Genomic DNA, 22,704 nt, shown 5'->3' on the forward strand with positions numbered 1-22,704 from the left:
ATTTGAATTTGGTTTGCCCCCACCAAAACTCATGTCGGGGGTGGTCCCCAGTGGAACAGTGTGAAGTGGCGTGCCCTGAAGATGTGATTAAGTCATTAAGAGGGATAAATGCCTTTCTCTGTGGAGTGAGTTCTTGCTTTGCCAGGACTACATTAATTAATGGAAGAGCATATTATTATAAAGTGATTTGGATTTCCTTGACTGAGTCGTTTTTTGCCATTGTGTTCTCTTCCACACATGCCCACTTTCTTTCTGCTCTTTTGCTATAAGACCATTATCAGAAGCCAAGCAAATGCCAATGACATGCTCTTCATTTCCAAAACTATGAGCCAAAATAAACCTCTTTCTTTTATAAATTATCCAGTTTCAGGTATTAGTTATACTGAAAGATAATTGAATGCAGCAAATCTATTTTCCTTTGCTCACTACAGACCCATATCGTTGACTATCTATTGTTTGTATCTTCAGTGAACTGTCCCACAAGAATTTCAAATTCAAAGTATATAGCATTTAACTTTCCCCAAAGTTTATTCTGCTTCCTATTATTGTGTCTCAGTGGTTAACTTATTAACTAGTTATCCAAAATGCTCTACAATAATAATAGCTTAGTTGAGGACCAGAGACATTGTTAACTTTATTTCATTTGATTCTTAAAATGTATCTGTAAATTTTTATTAAACCAAATGCATATGGATTGAGACAAGCAAGGTGAAGACATATGTCTCCCAGCTAGAAAATAAAGTAGCTAGGATTTGAATCAGATTGGTCTGATCCCCAAGCCTCTGTTCATAATGGATAGACCGAGTTAGAATCCTTGAATCACCTCTTCCTTTATCCTCACATAAATCGTCCTGTCTCATTATCTTTTCACAGGTATTCTTCACAAAGCAGTTAGTGACATTGGCAGTGGGGCTCATACTCAAGTCTATTTGCCAGAACAATGGAAAGATCTCTATGGCACCAGATAAAGATCCAAGGAAAGTTACTGATTGAACACTCTCTGTGACCTCTAAATCAAACCGTGTTTCTTTAAATTAAGTGTTTGAAATGTTCCTACACCCTCATCATAAATATATTTTATTTGGATTAATTTGCATAGAGTTTTCTTGAAACTTCATAAATACCAACTGTTCAAATTATTTATTGTATAATAAATTATCCCCAAACACAATGGCATTAAACAACGATTTCTTATTAGTCTTTCTCACAGTTCTTTCATCAGGAATTTAAACAGGGCACTTGAGCGTGGTTTGCCTTTCTATTCCTGTCCCACAGCCTCAGCTGAGTTCACTCCAAGGTCGATAGTTGGAGAAACAGAGAGCCAGTTAACTGACCATCTCCTCCCATTCATTTCCCGCTTTCCTTTTTACTTTCTTTGAGATAGATATATATATTGTTCTATTTTGGACTTGTTTAACCTATGAAATAAAAATTTATTTTACCTTTTATTTTATTTTTCTATGTTTCTTTGTGTAGGTGCAAGCTTCTGTCTCATATTCTTTCTACTTGAAGAACGTTATTAAGTATGCTTTGTAGGACTGGGGATATAGCTTAGTGGTAGAACATGACATGCTGAGGCCTTGGGCTTGATCCCCATTACTGAAAACAAATTCTGTGTGTGTGCATGTTTGTGTGTGTGTATATGTATGTGTATGTGTTTGTGAGTGTGTGTGTGTGTGTGTGAGAGAGAAAGAAAAAGAGAGAAAGTGAGAGTGTTTCTTATAATGTTTGTTTCCTGGCAATGAATTCTGTGTTCTTTTTAATATTTTCCTATGTCTGTCTTCCTTTTGAAACATGTTTTCACTGAGGATAAAATTATAGATGGACACCTTTGTTTTATTCTTCATTACATTAAAGGTATAATTCCATTGTCATAATACTTTTTATGGTTTCTCATAAGAAATCTATTGTAATATTAATCTTTGTTCTTCTGTATGTAATGTGACTTTTATATCAGTTTGTCATCAAGATTCTCTTCAAATTTTAATTTCATCATTTCAAATATCATATGCTCATGTACCTGATCTTTTTTCTCCTTTTTTTTTTTTTTAATTTCTGTTTTGCATTTTGGAATTCTCCTGTTTGGTGGTCTCTGAGGTTTAGGATCAGTTTGTATGCATCGTTCATTTTTTTAAAAATTCTCAGTCATTATTTTTTCATTATTAAAAAAATTCTTCTGCTCAGATCTCTATTTTCCTTCTGCAGTTCTAATTATATGTGTGTAGACTGCTTGATCTTGTCCCAGTACTTATAGACTCTTCTATTTTTGTTTTATTCTTTTTTCTCTTTGTCTTTCAGTTTGAGTAATTTCTATTGACCTCTCTTTAAATTCACTGAATGCTTCCTTGACTCTGTGTTCTCATGAACACTTTAGAAGCATTCTTTATTTTGTTAGTGTTTTTTTTTTTTTTTTTTTTTTTTGTTAAGTGCTACCATTTTCATTTGATCACTTCTTACTGTTTTTATCTTGCTACTGAAATTACCCATTTGATCTTGCATGTTGTCTACCATTTCCATTAGAGCCTGGGACATATCCATCATAGCTATTTTTAATTCCCTGTTACATAGTTCCAACATTTGTACCATAACTGTATTTATTTCTGAAAACTTTTCTTTCTTGGGAGTGTTTTTCTATAAACGGAATTTGGCCTAAAAAATGGCGCACCTTTCCATCTGCAAGGAATTTCATACAGGGGTTTGAAGAAACTGGGCAAGATTTGAGGCTCCTTGTTGCTATGGATAAACCCAATGTTCTCTTCATTGAATTCCTAGAGTGATATCCTGTGTTTAGAATAGGTATTGACTTAACGCATTAATATCTCTATGCCATCCACTTTAGGTATTTCCTTTTTGCTGTGCTTCATAGAGGGTCTCCTTGCATACTATTGTTACCTGGTCTTGTTTGCTTTCTGGTGGTAGGCGGTGGGGGGCGGGGGTGTTTTCCATTCTGACTAAGCCACAGCCTCAGTCAAGCACCTACCTCTGGATGTTGGGTTCGGGCCTCCTCAGGTCTCTTGCCCCTTTTCTGGCTGTGTGGGCCCGGCACATCTTCCTGCTCTTTCTCTAAGAGTTTTTTTTCCCTGTTCTCTTCCTTCACCAGTGCTCTCAGGGTGAAAAGTGTTGCTTCCTTCCTCCCACAGTCTCTGCTCTATGTGAGGAGGTGGGAAAGTGCCAGTGGAGTTTCTCGCCCTCCTAGAGGGGTGTTGTTCTCCTATCCCTGCATCCAAATCGACAATTTCTTCATGTTCTCTGATCCTTTCTGTGAGGACGCAGTGAGATTCATGGAAAGAAATTCTGCAGGTGTGTGCAAACGCCCTCAATTGCTGCAGCTTTCAGGGTTCTGCACTATCCTGCCAGCTAGTTTGGGGCCTTCAATTTCTCAACTGTGATAGCTCAATTGTTCTTGTTGTCGTCCAGTGCCATCTGGAAAATGATTACTTGGTTCCCTTTTTTGTAGGTGCTTGTCTCTATCATCAGAGATTGGCCCACTCATTGCTCTGCAACTTCATTTTTCTGATAGATTCTTTTTCAAAAGTCATGAATTTGAAGTTATTCCAGCCATGTTTTGGTTGTTGTTGTAAAAGTGGGAGTGATGTTCTTTCCTGCTCTCTGCATTCTGGATAGGATACTAGAAGTCCTTAATGAGATATTTTGCATTCTTTTGTAATAACAAATCTTCAAAATCTGTTGTGCATTTTTGACAGCACATTTTAATTTAGATGAGTCACATTGCAAGTGTTCTAATGTCCAGTGGTTTCCATATCAGATGGTGCAGCCCTAAAGATACAGCTGCTGAATATCTTGCACATAATAGTCAAGATATGCGTATTGTCTTAGTCTGTTTGTGATGCTCTAACAGAAGTATCATGGACTTGGTGGGTAATATGCAACAAACATTTATTTATCATCATTCACAAAGTTGGGAAACCCAAGGTCAAGGCACTAGAGGATTTGGTATCTAGTCAGGGTTATTCCATGTATATTCTGTGTTCTTCCTGTGTCCCCAAAGGGTGAAGGGGACAAATAAACTCCTTTAGGCTTCTTTCATAAGGGCAGGAATCTCATTCAAGAAGTTTCTACTCTCATGATCTAATCACTTTCCAAACAGCCCCACCTGCTAAAATCAGCATCAGGTGGTTAGGAGTTCAAAGCATAATTTTGTTTGGGATGAGCCACAAATGTTTCAACTCTAGCACAAATTTTTAAGATTAATATTATTGGACTCTATTCTACCATGAATGAAAAGTTCAGAGTTTGATATTTTTGGTGATTTTTATTATTGTTCTTAATATTTGCTATGTGCTCATTTGATCTGAACATACAAGAGAGAGCAAATACTGCATTTTTAAAAATGCATGTCTTACTTCGTTTACTTGTTTGCAAACCTAAAGATATTGAATGTGTTAGCTGGGTGTGGTGGCACATGCCTATAATCCAGGTGACTCAGGAGATTGAGGCAAGATGATTACACAAGTTCAAGGCCAGCGTAAGTAATTTAGCAAGGCACTAAGAAACTCAGTGAGACCCAGACTCAAAATTAAAAATAAAAAGGGCTAGGATGTGGCTCAGTGTTAAAGCGCCCCTGGGTTAAATCCTTCCCAAAACCCCAACAACAACAAAAAGATATTGAAGGTTTACCTCACATAGATGAGATGAAAAATTTTTAAGTTCCTGCACATATTTTGATACCTAGCTCTAAGCCTAAATTGCTGTATTAAAGAATTGCTTTAATGATATGTAAACATTTTCAGTTTCTTCATGCTGAGATCATTATTATTCAACACCAAAATAACAATATTTCTTTTAATCTACCAGAAGTAAGTTGTAAGATATTATGAATCAACTCATTTTCTTAAATAGCAATGAAATCTAAAATTTCTTTAACCAAGTCATCAGTTTTGATTTATGCTTGATGTATAAATGAATCCCTAATGGAGAACTGAAATGGAAATATTGAGGACGTCTGTAATGGCAGAAAAGTAAGGATTTTTTACAGCTTATTTATTTTATTGAATTCATTATTTTTCCAGATAAATTTTGCTCTTTTGGCTCATTTAGTCATGTGACATTTATAACTCTTGTCTCAAAACTTATTTACTTATAATAAATCTTTGTTCATTTCACTTCATGTACTGTACTGTTTTCCTCCTTCATCTGTTTCATTATGAGACACATTCTGATTGAGACAAATAGTTACAGGAAACAGTTGCTCTAAGCTTCTATCTCTTTCTCTCCCCTTAAATATGTTCTAAATTTTGTTGTTATGGTGATCAATAATGACATTTTTATTACTTTTCATATTTACAATAATCCTATAAAAATGGGAACATGTGTGGTAGCTTTACAAATACTATGTAGTTGAAAGATCAATACTTAGATTTTTGAGATAGCTGAGAATTACCGAGAGCCCTAAAGTAAGCCTGGCAACAAGGGGACACAATAACAGACTGTAAACATCATGTTAATGTTCCTCTCCACAACAACCATCCACCAAATATCTCCACTAACAGGTCAATCAATGGGAATTTGCACTAAAGATTTATTTAGGTTGGTAGTTTGTGAAAACAGTTGGCATGGTGATATATTATGACTAGTTTCTTCGGTCCGCTGTACATATCTGTGCTTGACTAAACCTCGCTGGTTTTGTAGTTTTGCTAGAATGGGAAAAGCCTGATTGGAGTGCTATAAACAGAGAATAGGAGTAGGAGAATTGAAGAAAAAAGTACCAACATCTCTTTTGAAGAATTTTGCTTAAAACTATGCAAAAAAGAAAGTAGTAGCTATTTGGAAAAGCAGGATTAGGAGTTGTTTATTTTGTTTATTTGTTTTGGGTACAGGGGATTTATTTTAGTCAGCTATTTCACTGCTGTGACTAAATGATTTGACCAGCACAATTATAGAGGAGGAAAGATCTACTTGACGACTCACAGTTTCAGAGGTCTTAGTCCACAGAAGGCTGGTTCCATTCCTAGGGGCTTGAGGTGAGGCAGAACATCATGGCGGAAGGGTGTGGCACAGGGAAGTAGCTCACATCATCAGGAAGCACAGAGAGAGAGAGTTTCCACTCTCCAGATACAATATACATATCCAAAGCCACACCCCAGTTTCCACCTCCTCCAGCCACACCCTACCACTTCAATTAATCCCATCAGGGATTAACTCTCTGATTGGGTTAAGACTCTTACAACCCAATCATTTCTCCTCTGAACCATCCTGCAATTTCTCGAATGTGAGCTTTTGGGGGACACCTCACATCCAAACCATAACAGGATTGAACCTGGGATCTCCTACACGCTGGGAGTGTTTTACCACTGAACTACATCGTAGCCCCCAGGAGTTGTTTTAGAAAATGGAAGGAAAAGAGCATCTTTGCATCCTCATTAGAAGATGAGAAGAAGAAGGAAGAAGAGGATAGAGAGAAAGAGGAGAATGAACTTGCCCATCTGGCTCAAGATGTCTTTGCTCAATATAATCACAATAATAGGAGGTGGACAGAATATGTGGTCAGGTGAATAGGCAGGTGCAGTTTTGGACTAAATTTTTCTTCGGATTGCTTCCATTTTCCAACTAAGCAAAAAGGTCATCAGCTGTGAGTGAAGATGAGAGAGATAATTACCAGCAGTTGAAAATAAAGGAAAAAATGTAAAATAGGCATCTTAAGAAAGGGGAATAAAGGAAAAGGAACTGGGGATTGTTTTATAGTAGTACAGGTCTTTAGCAATTCAGCCCATATCCCATTCACCTCCAAGTTCTGCACATTTTAATGCATGTATCTTTCTCAAATCCATCTATGTCTTGCCTTTCCACGATTATCCTGGTCCAAACTACCACCATCTCTCGCCTGAACTAACATGGCTTCCTAACTGGCTTATGAAGGTCCTCTCCTATCCTTTCTCAATGCTGCTAAGGTCATCTTCCAAATATAGACTTGTGCATGTTACCACTGTATTGAAAGCTCTCCTGGACCTCCTGAGATAGAAACAACCCTTCCCAGGACAGCCTTGTTCCTTTTTCCTCCCTCATTCTTGGTGGTTATGTAACAATGGTTCTTGTTCAGTCCCTTAATGAGCAGCGTTTCCTCACCCCATGGGGCTTCATAAATGCTGGCTGGAAAATCCTACTCTCCTTTTAGTCCTTATTTTATTCCTACCTTTCCTTCATATTTCAGTTGAAGCATGACTTTTTCAAGGAACCCTTCCCTGGTTGTTTAACTTTTTTTTTTTTAACTAATTCAATTTCCGTGTTAAATGCTTTTACAGTGTTATATCCTCTTCACAGTTGTAATTTTTAATTTGTATGTGGAATATTTGATTAATAACTATGATCCCCACTAGATGGAGGAGCTCCAAGAGGATTAGGACTATATACTTGCTTTTGCTCACAAGTTTATTCCTAAATACTTAGAAAATATAACTCAATAAAAATTTGTCAAATTAACTATGACAGAGTAAAGTTAATAGATATCAATGATTGAAAAGGTACTACATGTCAAAATCTGAACTGCATTATTTAAAATATTAACTTTATAATTGCTATAAAGTAAGAATCGTTGCCTAATTTTAAAGAAGAAATTGAGGCTTAAGATTTCAGAAGTCATATAGTTAGTATTCAAACTAGACATTTGACTCCAAAAGCAAAGCCATAAATCACTCTGAACTGTGATTTTTACCAAATTATTCATTTGCTACCTGATTTTGTTTCCTCCTTTCAACTTAGCTAGATGTATTTGTTCATTTTAAAAAGACTTTAACTTACATAATATACCTGATTAATTCAAAATGATTCACTTTATAGGTACATGTTTCGGGAACATACTATTTTCAAAAGAAGTACATATGCTGCTTGGTAAAAATAGTCTGGTTCTTTGTGGATTAGAATACATCTATTAACTATATGTTTGCTTTTTGTGATGAGATGTTTACTCCATAAATTAAATAAAAGCCCCAATGCCATTAATGTCAGAAGATTATATTCATTATCCCAATCATGATTTCTTTTATGTTTTAGATGAATGATAGTAACGTTAATATCTGAAGTTACATAATATTATAGAAAATTTATGTTTCATCTCCAATATAATTTTACTATACTGGTTCATTACACACAAATAAGATTTTTCAGCCCTCCATCTTCCTGTCAACTAGTCAAAGAATGAGAACATCAAAGTATAGGTTTACTAATTTAAATTCTTAATTTTAAACTGGCCAAAGAATAAAATCCTCCTGGACCACTTTACTTGGAAATGACTAATCTTAGTGCATTTGAAGATTGAGTCATTTGAGAACTGCTTGCCACTCATGAGTCTGCTACTGGAAGAACACCTCCCTATCTTGTCTGTAGGGACATGACCACTTGTTGCAAGGAATGGAACCACCACCGATTACCTCAGGCAGTAGCTGTTGGAAAATTTGCAATCTCGATTGGTTTCATTGCCAGTCTTTACAACATTATATTTTTGGTAAGGTGACTAGTGATTAAGCTGTGTGAATTTCTGTTACATTCACTTATCAGTTCAGAAAGGTACAGGAACTACAAATCATTCAAAATTCATTGTGGGGGAAGCAGCAAAGAGCAAACACTTAGTGGCATTGGGTTTGTGTTAGATCCACTTGGGGGTTAATGAAGCCACAGGGGTATCACATTAGCCCTAATGGTAGATCTTGGCTAGGTAAACTTTGCATTTCCCAAACAGTTAATTGCTCTTACATAGTCATTTCACAAATGCTGACTGACTGATGCCTACTCACAAAGGGCACACCAAGCCTTCCTCTTTTTGCTCCCAAATGCTACTCATAAATTTATGAGATTTTCTTGGCAGGCCATTGCTTCAGATTTGAAAGGAAGGCACCATAGTTCCTGTAAAAGTATTTCACCAAAGGATTTGAGAAATATTCCTGGCAAGATTTCTGTTGGCCTGTGCCAGACTGAGCACAAGTCATTGCCTTAGGTTCTTGATGCCAATATAAAAGCCAGGGTAGAATATTAAACCTTCAGAAATTCTCTTACTGAAAAAAAGCTATTTACACACTTCAAATCAAGAGACCAGATTTCCCCACTGCTAAAGCCACCTGTGGTTGCAAAGGAGCCATTTGGGGTGAGTGTGAGTCCTTTCAGCTCATAGAATACTTCTCTGGTGATTGGTGGGCATTCCAGAACAGATGAACTCACCCTCAGGAGATGGACAACAATGAAAAATAATCTAGTTCTTTAGATTCAGAGCATGTGTTTTGAAAAACTGCTCATGTTCAAGCCAAAGCACTTTAATCCTCCAAATCTGCTTTCACGGTAATGAGGCACAAATCTCCAGTTGGTGACAGTGCTGTGTGTCATGCTGACAGTCACAGTAAGCACATAGCCGCCACTCATCATAGTTGGGAAGGCTGAGGAAGAGCACTAGGGTGAGAACTGACTTTGCCACTATCCCATTGCTCCAGGACACACTCCAGTTGTCTAGCCTGGAACCCACCAAGAGCTGTTCAATGAAGGAATAGGAGGGTTATTTCTAAAGTGCAAGGAAAGCTGTTTATTCTTGAGCAGACCAGTTTCCAGTGCTTATGTAAATAACATAAGCCATTCAAAATTATGTGTAGAAATAAAAAATAATCTTTCATAAATATGATTTCAGAGAGGAGAAATCATTGTACTATCTTTGTACTTATTACGCTACAGATAGCATTGGGGGCACAACAGTATTTCAGCATTACTTCCATTCCGATTGCAAGAAACTAAGAAAACTTCTGTTTGGTTTGACTGTTTGGTCCCCAAACATTTCAGTTTATTTTCACTCATTTCTCCCCAAATAAATGTGTTTAGTTGGTTTTGTTGGTTTTATTATTTTTCTATTTTCACTTCTTCCAAAACAATGGTGGACTGTTGTTCTCTATGTCTCACCATAACTAATTTCTGAAAATGTGTTTGGGAGTTTCTGAAAGTGTCCTAGTGAGTTCAAGGGCATTCTGTGACATTTTTCACATGCCTAGGAATTTTTTTCTTAAATTTTAAAACTATAATAATCTGAATCATCAAGATTATTTTATAACCTAACCCAGCCACAAAATTTTTTATCTATACAAATGATACATATGGTTGTTCCATGTTAAGACTAAGTAGTATCACAATGCTTTGCACAAGTGAAATTTTCAGAGGAGTTCAAATACAGTCAAGGAGTGAAAGAATTTGTCATCACCTATTCTTGATAGTAAAGACATTTTGAATTAAATACAAAACGATTGTTTTGGCAGTTAGGAGTATGTCTGATAAGACAGTGCACAATGTAGATCTCATCCATATTTATAGGTAGAAGAAAGGTGGAAATTTTTCATTAACCATGCATAATTAAACAATGAAGTCTCACTTTGCTTTTGGTATCAACAATGATAGTCTTAAATGCTCTGGTTGACAGCCTTGGTTACTACCATAGACTCTCAGAATTTTCTTAAACCCAAGTCAATTAGGTTAACTCTCTGCCCTCTGTTTGCCCCAATCATTATCTCTTGTCCCTTTCTTTTCTCTTGTAACATAAATTCTAGGGAAATGTTTTGGAATTCAGAGATATGAACTCAACCCTTGTGCTTCTGCATAATAACTAGCATATATATTTACAAAGTACAAAACACTACTTCTTAAACATAGTCTGGTGTTTTGTTTTGTCCTGTACTCTAAAAGGAACACTAACTGAACTAGAAAATAAACACTTGGAGGTAACTGTGCTGATTTTAATAAATAACATACTCATGCAGATTCATTCTCTACATTAGTATTATTATAGGCCAATTTAGAAGTTGATTTAGTATAAAAAGTGAATTTGAGTTACATTGCTCTAGTTAAGCCAACTTTAATTTTAGGTTTAGCAAAATAATATTCTTTAGATTACATAAACATTATTAATTTGAATTTCTTTGATATTACTTTTGTTAAATTAAGTTTGTACACTCAATTTGGTTTGTATGAACTCCATGTACTAAATGGTTTTAAATTTGCTCAGCCAACTTTCAGTTTCATTGATTTTTTAAATCTAAAACATATTGCTCTCTCTCAAGAAAAATATGCCGTAATTGTTAATCACATAGAACCTGAACAACCTCCTGTGTTTCAACTCAAACTTCACCACTTGAGTATCACTGGGAACGTGTGGAAACCTCTGTATAGAAAGAACACTAACATAACTTCCTTGGTTGGTTAGTAGGATTGATTGGGTTCAAGTACATGAAGGACCTAAAACAGTACTGAGTGTAATGTATGTCCATGATTTCCCTTTTGTAATTGTTACGATTTATTATTTTCCTATGAACAGTAATTGGAGCAGGTATTTACTGGAGGACCATTCTTGAGCTGATGATTACAAAGCAATCGACAAAAGAAGCCTGATATTCCTGATGAAGATACTGCAAGTAATTCTGCTATGGTTTCTAGGTATTAGTTGGCATATAAAGCTACATATATAACCCACATAAATGCACCTTCTACAGAAATATTTTTGCTGAGTTGATTTCTGGTGTTTTGCCTTTGGCTATCAGTGAGGGTTGACATTTTAAATGACCATGTTTCTTTGCAACTAATGTTAGGTTCTTCACGATCTGTTACTCCCTCCCACACACCATGCTCCCAGAAGGCACAATTCATACTCATTATTCAGAAAATTAGAAACTTACAGTAAAATTCATGAATAATTATGCTGGATTTGCCCTCAGGACATTATTCCCTGCTTTGGTCACCTGTATGGCTCTTGGAGATTAGCTTTGCCCAGTGACTTCCACAACTAATGTAAACTTTGTTCCACTGAATGTTCCCTGGAAACTTGAAATGGCCTACTGTATGAGACTGATGTGTTCTAATAACATATATTTTCCTAATTTATGCCACTGTATTGACAGATGGTCACCATGTAACTCTGAGAGGCCTGTCAGTGTGGAAGACTTATTATCCTCTGTCCAGAACTTACCATTGTTTGGAATAGCTTGCAAATGTGCCTACCAGGTACACAGATAAAAATTAGAAGGCATTGGGAAAGCTTTAGAGGTTTATTCAAGATTCCTGCTTTCATGATGACCATGAAGGATCGTGATGATAAAAATTGAAAGATCTCATCAATGTTCTTCTCAATCAAAACCACATTATATATCACTTCATACCTTTCCAGTTGGTTATTATCAAAAAGGCCAGCAACAGCAAGTAGTGAAGATATGGAGAAATTTAACACTTGTACACTGTTGGTGAAAGAAAAAATGTGCAGCCACATGGAAAATGGTATGGAGGTTTCTCAAAAAACTAAAAATAGACATACTATATGATCCAGCAATCCCATTTCCTATTTATCCAAAAGGCTGGAAGTAAGGATCTCAAAAAGGTTTTCCTACTCCTTATTCATTGCATCATTGTTCACATATGTAGCCAAGATGTAGAAACAACCTGAAAGTCCATCAGTGGATGAAGGGATAAAGAAAAAGTGGTAAATATATACAATGCAATGTTATTCAGCCTTAAAAAGAAGGAAATCCTGCCCTATGCTTCAGTGTAGAAGAACCTAAAGGTCATCATGCTAAATAAAATAATCTAGTCAAAGTAGGACCAATACTGTGAATGTCCTGGCTATGTGAAATCAGCCAGTTGTAGTAGGACAAATAATAAATTGCAAGATTCCAACTTGTGTTATGTTATAAAAATAGTTCATAAATGCAGGAAGTAAACTGGTGACTTCTAGGGGTGTAGGGATGGGAAGCTATGGGGAATTCCAGGAAAGTTTCTATTGTCCAATATCAATAAGTTCTAGAGATCTGCTTACAACACCACGTCTATAGTTATCGAAACTGTACTGTGTACTTAAAAATGTCTTAAGAGAGTGGTTATAAGGTTAAATGTCCTTGCCACAATTTAAAAAGAAAGTGGAATTTTAAAAATTGGCATAAAAAACATCTATTTTATTTATTTTATAACACTGGAATTTCATTGTGGCTAAAAAAACTATAATAGTTTAATGTTATGTTAAATAATTTTATAGTAGGGATTTTATTTTACCTGGAACAAAATATTATAGAAATCTCATGGGTCCCTTTATTATGCAATAAGGAAAATGATGAATCTTTGTTCTCCTAATTCTTTGATGTCATAGAATATTGTTTGTACTAAGTATGAGTTCCAAAACAGTCTTTTCCACTTTCCTCTGATGAAAATAACTTGTATCTAATAGTTATTAATATATCACAATTTGACTGATTCTTGTATGGAAATATCTGACATTCATTAAATATTTTTGATTGAATGAATTGCTGAGAAAAACTAATATCTACCCTTCCCCTTAGTTTTTAAGAATTTAAAGTTTGTTTTAATTATGGAATTGCATTTGAGATTAAAAACAGACCAGGGATGTTACCAAAAACAATTTAAGTATTATCCCTAAGAACAGCTACCTTTCCTCTTTCAAGAGACATTCCATAGATAATTTTGTTAAATATACTAAAACAAAAAAGATTTGAGATAGATCATAGAAATGTGTGGGTTTTATGAGGAAAGATTAAATAATTGAAGAAGTCAGTGGTGAAGGGCACTTCTGGTGAAAGAAATGAAAGTGAGGGTTAAAGATAATGCACACAAATATTCATGACTTCCGTCCCTGCAAAAGAAACTTGTGAAAGGATTTTGATTTTGTAATATATGCCATTTAACTTTTCTAACTAGAGTTCAGAAGGATTAGCCTATAAAAATGTTCTTTTGCAATTAGATACTAGGAAGATGAAGATATACCCACCCATGGTCAAATACCCAGCAAACATTCCCACAAAAGTAATGAAGAAACTCACTCTATTTACTAATCTGCTTATAAATGTTGACATAGAAATGGCAATATTAGAGTCTAGACTGATAAAATAGACCATGTCCTCTTCAACTTTGCATTTAGAACCTGACATTGCTTAATTAGCCTCTATGGATAACAATTAATACTCACTGAATGAATGAGGGAGTGAAAGAATAAGTATAGGAATCAGTGACTTAATGAAGATAGATGGCACTGGGGGACTCTTGACTCTTTAAATTTGGGGATCACTATGAAAAATATCTAAAAACATCATACCAAAGTGTGTTTAGAGCTATTTCATTTTTTATATATGCAAAAAACTCAGAATCACATTAAATTATAACTCTTAAGATTAGTGACTATGGCTGACTCATCATTTATCTTTCCTCCTACCCTTTCCCTCCAAAAAACTTATTATCTGTCATTAAAAAAAAAAAAAAAAAAAAACACTCCTACTCTAAGGCAGATGCTTTTATTTTATCTCACTTAGTATCTTAGTTCAAGTTGACATAATAAAATAACATAAATTGGAAGGTTTGAACAAAAGAAATCAGTTTTCTCACAGTTCTGGATGCTGGAAGCCCAGCTCGGATGCCATCAAGGATAGGGTCTGGTGAGGACCTTCTTCCTATCTTACAAATGGCTGCCGTCTTGTTTGTATTCCTACATGACATCTTTTTCATGGATACAAGCTCTCTTTTTTGTCTCCTCTTAAAAATGTACTAACCCCATTCTAAGGGTCCCATCCTCATGACCTCATAACATCTTAATTTACCTTCCAAAGACTCTATTTCTAAACACAGTCACACTGTGGATTAGGGCTCAACACAGGAATTTTGAGGGCACACATTCTGTCCATAATGTCTAGTCTTCACTATATCCTGCAAAATTAGAATGTTACTGATGTAAACGGTCATGAGGTTGAAACTTATATATTTATATAATTTATTTGCATAATCAGAATCTAGATTTTATTAGGATCTTATATGAATAGGCCCTAAAATATATCACTGTAAGCATACTCTCAAGCTTGCTAAATATTTGAAGGCAAAAGGCTAAATTTATTAATTTAACATTAGAGTATTACTGTCAATCAGACAATGGTTGAGTTGATTGAGTAGTGATAATTCTCCTGTGTATAGAAAATAAAATAGGAAGCTAAATTTTGGTCAAAAGTGCTACTTAATTAATTTATTCCCCTGGGTTTTTTTTTCACATAGAGAGACTTCATTAATTATTTGTCAAATGTTCTTCTAGAATTATGGGAGCACAAGAAAATTCGCTGGAAGTGTGGACTTTTGCAATTGAATGAGAAATGGGCTGCAGAAAATTCACTATCTGAGCTTATTTGAGGGACTAAAGCTTTTTAAACTCACAATTGGAGTTTGTGTCACAGGACACTGTCAATTCTGTGCTAAATTTCTATATGATCATTGGTGTGTGGTTACAGAAAATATTTTTTTTGTGTGGTGTCAGGATGCTTACCTCTAAATCCTAATGCCCCATTCATTTACTGTTAAGCAAGTTATTTGGTTATTCTGAAATGTCAACTTTTTTGTAATAAAAATTTCCCATGGTTATTATGAGAACTCCACAAAATAAAAATGAAAATGAGATCTGAAGCTCAATGAATGCTTACTGTGAGCCTTACAAAATGCCTCCCATCTTGCATACATATGGTAAATTTTCTGGTTGGTGCACTTTCAATTATTTCTTCCCTGTACATTGTACACTTTCCTGGTACACTGCCCTGTCCTGTTAACCTCACTTGGCTAATGGAATGTGAGGGAATGTGATCCATACCATGTTGGAAGAGAAACTTAAATGAGTTTTGACTCCATTTATTCTGTCCTCTTGAATTTCTACCCTCTGCCATAAGAGAAGCAGACCTCAGAATGTGGCTATTTCTTCAGTCTTAGTCTGAATTTTAAATTGCATTTAAAATTGCAATTTCCATTGATTAATACATATTAATATTTATATAATAAATTTACTTAAGTAATATGATTTATTATGTAAATTATATGCAAACTATTATCTGACCAACACATGTTAATTCATTCCATTCCTATTACAATACTTTGAGGTAGGGAATATACTTTTCCCCATTTTGTAGGTAAGAAAACAGATATAGAGAAAGAACTCATTTGCCCAAAGGATGATCAGTTGTTGACCTGAGATTTATTTATACCAAGACAGTTAGTTCCCTGTAGTGCTACTAACTACTGTGTTACACCATTCAGTGCCAAAGTTTAGTGGAAGGAGAATTGAAGGGGTCAGGGGGAGATATATACATGCCAAAGTGTACAAAGTCTTACTCAAGTACAAAACAGGCATTGTCCTTTTGTTCCCAAATCAGATGTACATATTCATGAAATGATTGAATTTGACCACCTCACAGCTATTGAATTTGTAAGTTATATTTCATTCCCAAATATACTAACCCCATATCATTATGTTTCTATATTTGACACCTAGGCAAACTGAAGCATCCCAGGGTACTATATGAATACCCTTCATCTAGAGAACTATAGTTAAGTGAGAGAGCGTTAGTTGATGGTGATTGACCTAGAAGGCGGTTATCAAAGGGTAGGAGATTGTGATCCAGGCAGAAATCTCAAAAGCCTGGTTGCTTCTGTGACTCGCTCATCCCTACCTGAATCATAAACTCTTTAATACTGTATTTCTTGTCAACTGTATTTTATTCATCTTTCATCCTTCTCCTGATTCTCAGCATAGCACCTAGCAAGGGTAAACACCAATAATTAATAATGACTTGCAAAAATTCAAAGGATCTTTATAAGAAAGACAATGTGATTTTTTTTTTTTTTTTGCAAAAGAAATGAAAGTTCCTAATTTACAGTATGAGATTTCATTTAAACATAAAACATAGGCTAGCCATTAGAATTATTAATCTGTGATGGAAAGTATATTCTTTATTGTTACATTTTATTTGATATTTTCATTTGTAATTGATAAACATTGATGTACCTAGTGTGTGTCAGGGGTGGGGCATGGAGCAGGTAGTTTTTAATTGAAGTGTAGTCATTTGCCATTATTGTAGTTATAGTATTCACAAAGGTCATAACTCATCCTAGAAGGAAAAGTACTCACCCTTTATAAAATAGTTGTTTGTTTCAAGCACTACTATGCAACAGAATTATATGGTACCTGAAGCATGCAGTTTGTTGGGACTGAACCTACACATTCTGGTTACTATGTGTGTTCTCTTCTTCCCAAACCCACAGAGGACAGTTAGTTTACTTGCTAGAAAGTTTGATATAGAACACCTATTGAAATTTGTTTAAATCTACTGATGTTTCCTATTCACATTTCTCTTTATTCTTTTTCTCTTTTTTGTGATCTTCTTCCTCTGGTATGATGTGAGTTCATTTATGTTGTTCAGCTCTTCTTCTTGGTTATTGGCCAATTTTGATCACTTAGCATGACTTCCCTGGATGCCAGGCATTGTGTTTGAAAAGGTACAGTTAATTTAAGACTTTACATGATTCTACTGTCCGTCAGAGATTTGCTTTCTCTTCCTCCAGACAGTGAAGATAGGGCCAGGCAGTTTAATATGAAAGGGAGTTGATCTGTTTTAAATCTGAATTTTATCCTTTGTAAATGTTTTAATTCCATTCTATTTTTATTCTTTTTTAAAAATCATTTATTTATTTTTAAATTTTTTACAGACTGCATTTTGATTCATTGTACACAAATGGGGTACCTCATTTCGTTTCTATGGTTGTACATGATGTAGATTCATACCATTTGTGTAATCATACATGTACATAGGCAATGATGTCTGTCTTATTCCAGCATCTTATAGTTCAGCTCTTTCTGGTCTCTACTGAAAGCCTAGAGTAGTAACTAGTACTCTTCTGCATTGGCACCAGTCCTAGGAGATCATCAAAAGCTTTATTCTACTTCCAATGCTTTTTTGCCTTAAGGAGGAAAGTGGAGCCATATGTTGAGGTTATCTCTGTGAGCTTCCATCCTCCCTGGACTCCTCATGCCAGGGTCTTCACTGTCTCAGTAGCATTCTTGTTTCCTCGTGTGCCTTGTGATTTACAGATAGTAGCTGAGAGTCCTTGGGATTCTCTCTGCAGTCTTTTGAGGTCTCAGATACAAATAACTTTCTACAAAGACAATTTGTATTTTCTCCTAGTAGCTGGGGAGTGCTAATATCCCAGAAACATTTAATTAAAATTATTCAATTGAGGGTTTTTTTTTTTCCCACCACATTTGAGTGGCATATTTGCTCGTTGGGTTGAAACTCATCTTTATCTCTTGTCACAATGAAAATTTGCTGTCGGTAGCTTCAGAAAATAACCCCAGGATAACATCTGGTTCACGCGTTTGCTTCCTCACAGAAATCCCACCATACTTAGTGGCTTGTTTGGTTTTCCTTCATGTATTTGTTTGTTTTCCTCTACACAAACATGGTTACTAGATAGTAATACTTAAAAGCATGATTCTGAAAATACTTGTTTCCAACATTTTAAATTAATTTTAAGTGGAAGGGAGGGAGCTAGAAGAATACCACTTCCAGAAATAGAAGCATAGCGTTGTCGTCGAAATGAAGATCTGTCATTAGTGTGAAAGGGAAACTTAATTTAAGAAAGCTTTGTCTTTCCAGAGCTGGGGTAATTGGGCCTCCACTTCTACAGAATATGTTTTCTTGAAAGATATGCCAACACACACATGGGAACGCTCTCTCTCTCTCTCTCTCTCTCTCTCTGAAAGAGTTTTAAATCAGCATATTTTACTAACAACACTTTTGTTATTTTAAATAGGACTTTCCTTAACTGACACCTGTCATTCTATAACATGCATATGCCAGGGAAAGTAAACTTATGAAGGAACAGAAGACAGAAGTATGCAGTTACCTCCTGTGACCCGTTGGCCATGGAAACGTGTTTTCTGAGAATGTGACTCAATATGGAGTCCTTCCATAACATTTACTCTCTAGGGCCATGTTCTCTGTCAGCAGTAAGAGGGAAAAGCTGGGAAACATGGTCACTACATGCATTGAATACCTACAGATCATTTTTATGAAGATGAATTTTATTTTAAAAAAAGGACCAGGGGGTATGGTTAGTGATAAGAAAAACAAGATATGATTGGAAGAAAATCTTGGGGACATTTTCAAAATTGAATATATAAAAGCTGACAAATTCTCATTATAACTGTAATTCCCCCAATAGTAGTTCTAGAAACTAAACTTCCCAACTTCTTACGCTTATCGTCCTCATTTTATCCCTAAATCTTGAGAATTCACTTCCACCTGTAGAAATCCACCCAGTGTCATCATGTCAACACACGAGTCTAAATTATCAATGACTTGAAAGCAAAGTGTAGACCTTTGGAGCAGGTTCGGAATATACTAAGGCTTCATGGAGGGGAAACAGCATAAATTAGGAACTGTGAGGATCATTTTGAGTTATCAAGAGGGAAGCTGGCTTAAAGGATAAATATGTGAGACTCCCTGAAAACTCTTATAATTAATATAGTCAATCAATTCATGAAAGTAATGTCTCGGAATCATGATCAAATCAGAAGTTATTTCTATGCTCAATTTTTTTCACTTAGCTTTATGACAAACATAAATTTATCAAAACATTGTGAACAGCATGAAAAGAAGTGCTAGATATTTATAAGAGAAAAGAGTGTTGTTCTGGTATCTCAGTGCTGAAAGAGATTTTAGGGAAAGAAAAATGGTTGGATCCTGAGCCTCCAAGTTCTCCAAAAAGTCAATTCCATCCTTCAGAACCTGTTACATCTCTGCTTCCACATTCTATATTATTCAGGAAGAGGGTCAGCAACATAGAAAAGAAAATCATGCTTAAAGTGACTGAACAAAATAGAAGAACTTTTTTCTCTCATGCACCCAGGAGATTGAAAATTGATAATCCAGGGGTAGTTCATTAGTGCCTCAGATCCACCAGCATTTTAGACTTCCTCTGGTCCTCCTGGTTTTGATGATGGCTCTTCTCCAGTTCCCTAGCATCATAATAGATTTCCAAGAGGAGAGAGGAAAGGCATGAGCCAGCTAAGTCTGTGCCTGCTTTGCAGGTCATATCTAGAAACCCCATCAAATAGCTTCCAGTTGTATTATTAGCCAGAATTGTGTCAAAAGCTACCCCTACCTACAGAGGAAAATGGAAAAGGTGTTTTTTGATATTTAGATTCATGACATATGGGTCACATTAATAAGAGTTGCCTAAGTTATTTTCCAGGAACTTGGAAGCCATTTTTTTTTTTTTTTTTTTTTTTTATATATATATATTTTTTTTTATTGTAAACAAATGGGATACATGTTGTTTCTCTGTTTGTACATGGCGTAAAGGCATACCATTTGTGTAATCATAAATTTACATAGAGCAATGTTGTTTGATTCATTCTGTTATTTTTTCCCTTCCCCCCACCCCTCCCACCCCTCTTTACCCTCTATACAGTAGTTCCTTCCTCCATACTTGCCCCCCTCCCTAACCCTAACTCTAACCCTTCCCTCCCCCCCATTATGTGTCATCCTCCACTTATCAGCGATATCATTCGTCCTTTGGCTTTTTGAGATCGGCCTATCTCACTTAGCATGATATTCTCCAATTTCATCCATTTGCCTGCAAATGTCATAATTTTGTCATTCTTTATGGCTGAGTAATATTCCATTGTATATATATACCACAGTTTCTTTATCCACTCATCAATTGAAGGGCATCTAGGTTGGTTCCACAGTCTGGCTATTGTGAATTGAGCAGCTATGAACATTGATGTGGCTGTATTTCTGTAGTATGCAGATTTTAAGTCCTTTGGGTATAGGCCAAGGAGTGGGATAGCTGGGTCAAATGGTGGTTCCATTCCAAGTTTTCTAAGGAATCTCCACACTGCTTTCCATAGTGGCTGCACTAATTTGCAGCCCCACCAGCAGTGTATGAGTGTACCTTTCTCCCCACATCCTCGCCAACACCTGTTGTTGCTCGTATTCTTGATAATCGCCATTCTAATTGGGGTGAGATGGAATCTTAGGGTGGTTTTGATTTGCATTTCTCTTATTACTAGAGATGTTGAACATTTTTCCATATGTTTGTTGATTGCTTGTAGATCTTCTTCTGTGAAGTGTCTATTCATTTCCTTAGCCCATTTGTCAATTGGATTATTTGAATTCTTGGAGTAGAGTTTTTTGAGTTCTTTATAGATTCTGGAGATTAGTGCTCTATCTGAAGTATGATTGGCGAAGATATTCTCCCACTCTGTAGGCTCTTTCTTTGCATTGCTGATAGTTTCCTTTGCTGAGAGAAAGCTTTTTAGTTTGAATCTATCCCAGTGGTTGATTCTAGCTTTTATTTCTTGTGCTATGGGAGTCCTGGAAGCCACTTTTGTTTAGCTCAAACTGGTTAAAATCACTGACCATTCATTTGGGCTTGGATGACTATTGGGTGACTTTGACATTAGATGGTGGAAAACTCTGCGTTCAGATTACACTAATGCACCAGTTATTGAGCACATACCTTATAAAGAGCTATGATGATTGATTATGCACATGTAGGGCACTGATTACATCTCTTTTCCTTCCTTCCAATCACTTTTCCCATGCCTTAGACTACCCTGCTTTTTTATCCCTATTCCCTATTCTCAGGGAGGTGGATTTCAGACTTGTCCTCCCATTTCCTCACTTGACTCCTCTTGAATAAATTTTTCCTCTTTTTCAAAATCAAAATCTCAATGACTGACATTGCATGTTAGGTGAAATGAACTAGTTAGGTAATGTTCTCAAGTAAAATAGTATTTGTTGATGGGGAATTAAGGGAGCTTGGATACTGGTCAATCAAATGAGTGTGGTGCTCTGTGTGGTATATTCTTCACTATCTGGCAGGGACAACAACAGTATTGTACACTATTGTTAATAGGTACCTATGATTCTCCTGCAAGCCATACTGTAGTCCTTCCCCACTGAAATTAACTGGGGCCATGTGTGTTTTTCTGGCTAAATAACATCAAGAGTGATGGTATGTGTTACTTCCTGGAGGAAATCTCCAAGCTAGTGTGCAATTTACAACTCTGGGAGAGAATGCAGTGTTCCACATGGAATCTCCTTTACCAACCTGGAGGATTACAATAAGCAGACTTTCCTCATAGGACTATCAGCTCATGTACTGTGTCAAACCACAGAGGTTCAAGAATTGCTTTCTCCTACCACATCATCTAGCCTACCATGACGCTTGTCTTTCAACATTATATTTTATAGGGTGTTGGTCATTTCTATTTTTCATTATATTTTTATATCATTTCCCCCTCTTTTCTCTCTTTTTCCTGTCAATTCCTACCTTTTACCAGTCACCCTGACCCACTTGCTTATCTCTTTCCAAGAGAGGAGTGCTTATGAGTACTGTCTAGCTCCCTTATTAGCACGGAGGTCAAAAGAGTTTTCCTCCTCTGAGCTTTGGAATAAGAAAGAATAACTTACAGTAGCTCCACTTTCCTCTGCTTTACGAATCTTAAATCAGCCAGGAAGCTTTGACCAGCCAAGTGCTCTCTTCAGCATCTGTGAGTGTCTTTTTCTCAGTTTTGTTTCCAATTTGTGGATATGATTGAAGATTGGGACAAAAAGATGTCTCTACTAGATAATTATGTTACTTGATTAAACCTGATGATAACTCAGCAAGTAAATAATGGTTTTAATTAAAATTTTTACTGTAGCAGCCAAAAATGCAGAGGATAAGTAGGAATCTGGATGCCATATCACAAGATAAAACTCCTGAAATATAATTGAAATGATATAAAAGAGCATATAGCTTGAAGTTTCACACATTCTACTTAGAGTAGGCTTAATTGGCTATATATTGCTATATTTAGGTGTCATAATTATGGTAGATTTTTAAAGTAGAGACAAGAAATAGATTCCATTGCTA

General features: G+C 35.8%; 1 long non-coding RNA gene across 1 annotated transcript in view; it reads left to right on the forward strand.

Annotated features, from left to right (window-relative positions):
- Positions 1-15,401, forward strand: part of LOC306669099 — a 56,457-nt gene extending 41,056 nt beyond the window's left edge. The window contains exons 2-3 of the long non-coding RNA XR_013766028.1: positions 11,294-11,412; positions 11,874-15,401. This is a non-coding gene — a long non-coding RNA (uncharacterized lncRNA). The remainder of the gene's footprint in view (positions 1-11,293; positions 11,413-11,873) is intronic.
- The last annotated feature ends 7,303 nt before the right edge of the window (positions 15,402-22,704 follow it).

This window comes from Sciurus vulgaris (genome assembly GCF_902686455.1).
Source record: "Sciurus vulgaris genome assembly, chromosome: 9".
Taxonomy (NCBI): Eukaryota; Metazoa; Chordata; class Mammalia; order Rodentia; family Sciuridae; genus Sciurus; species Sciurus vulgaris.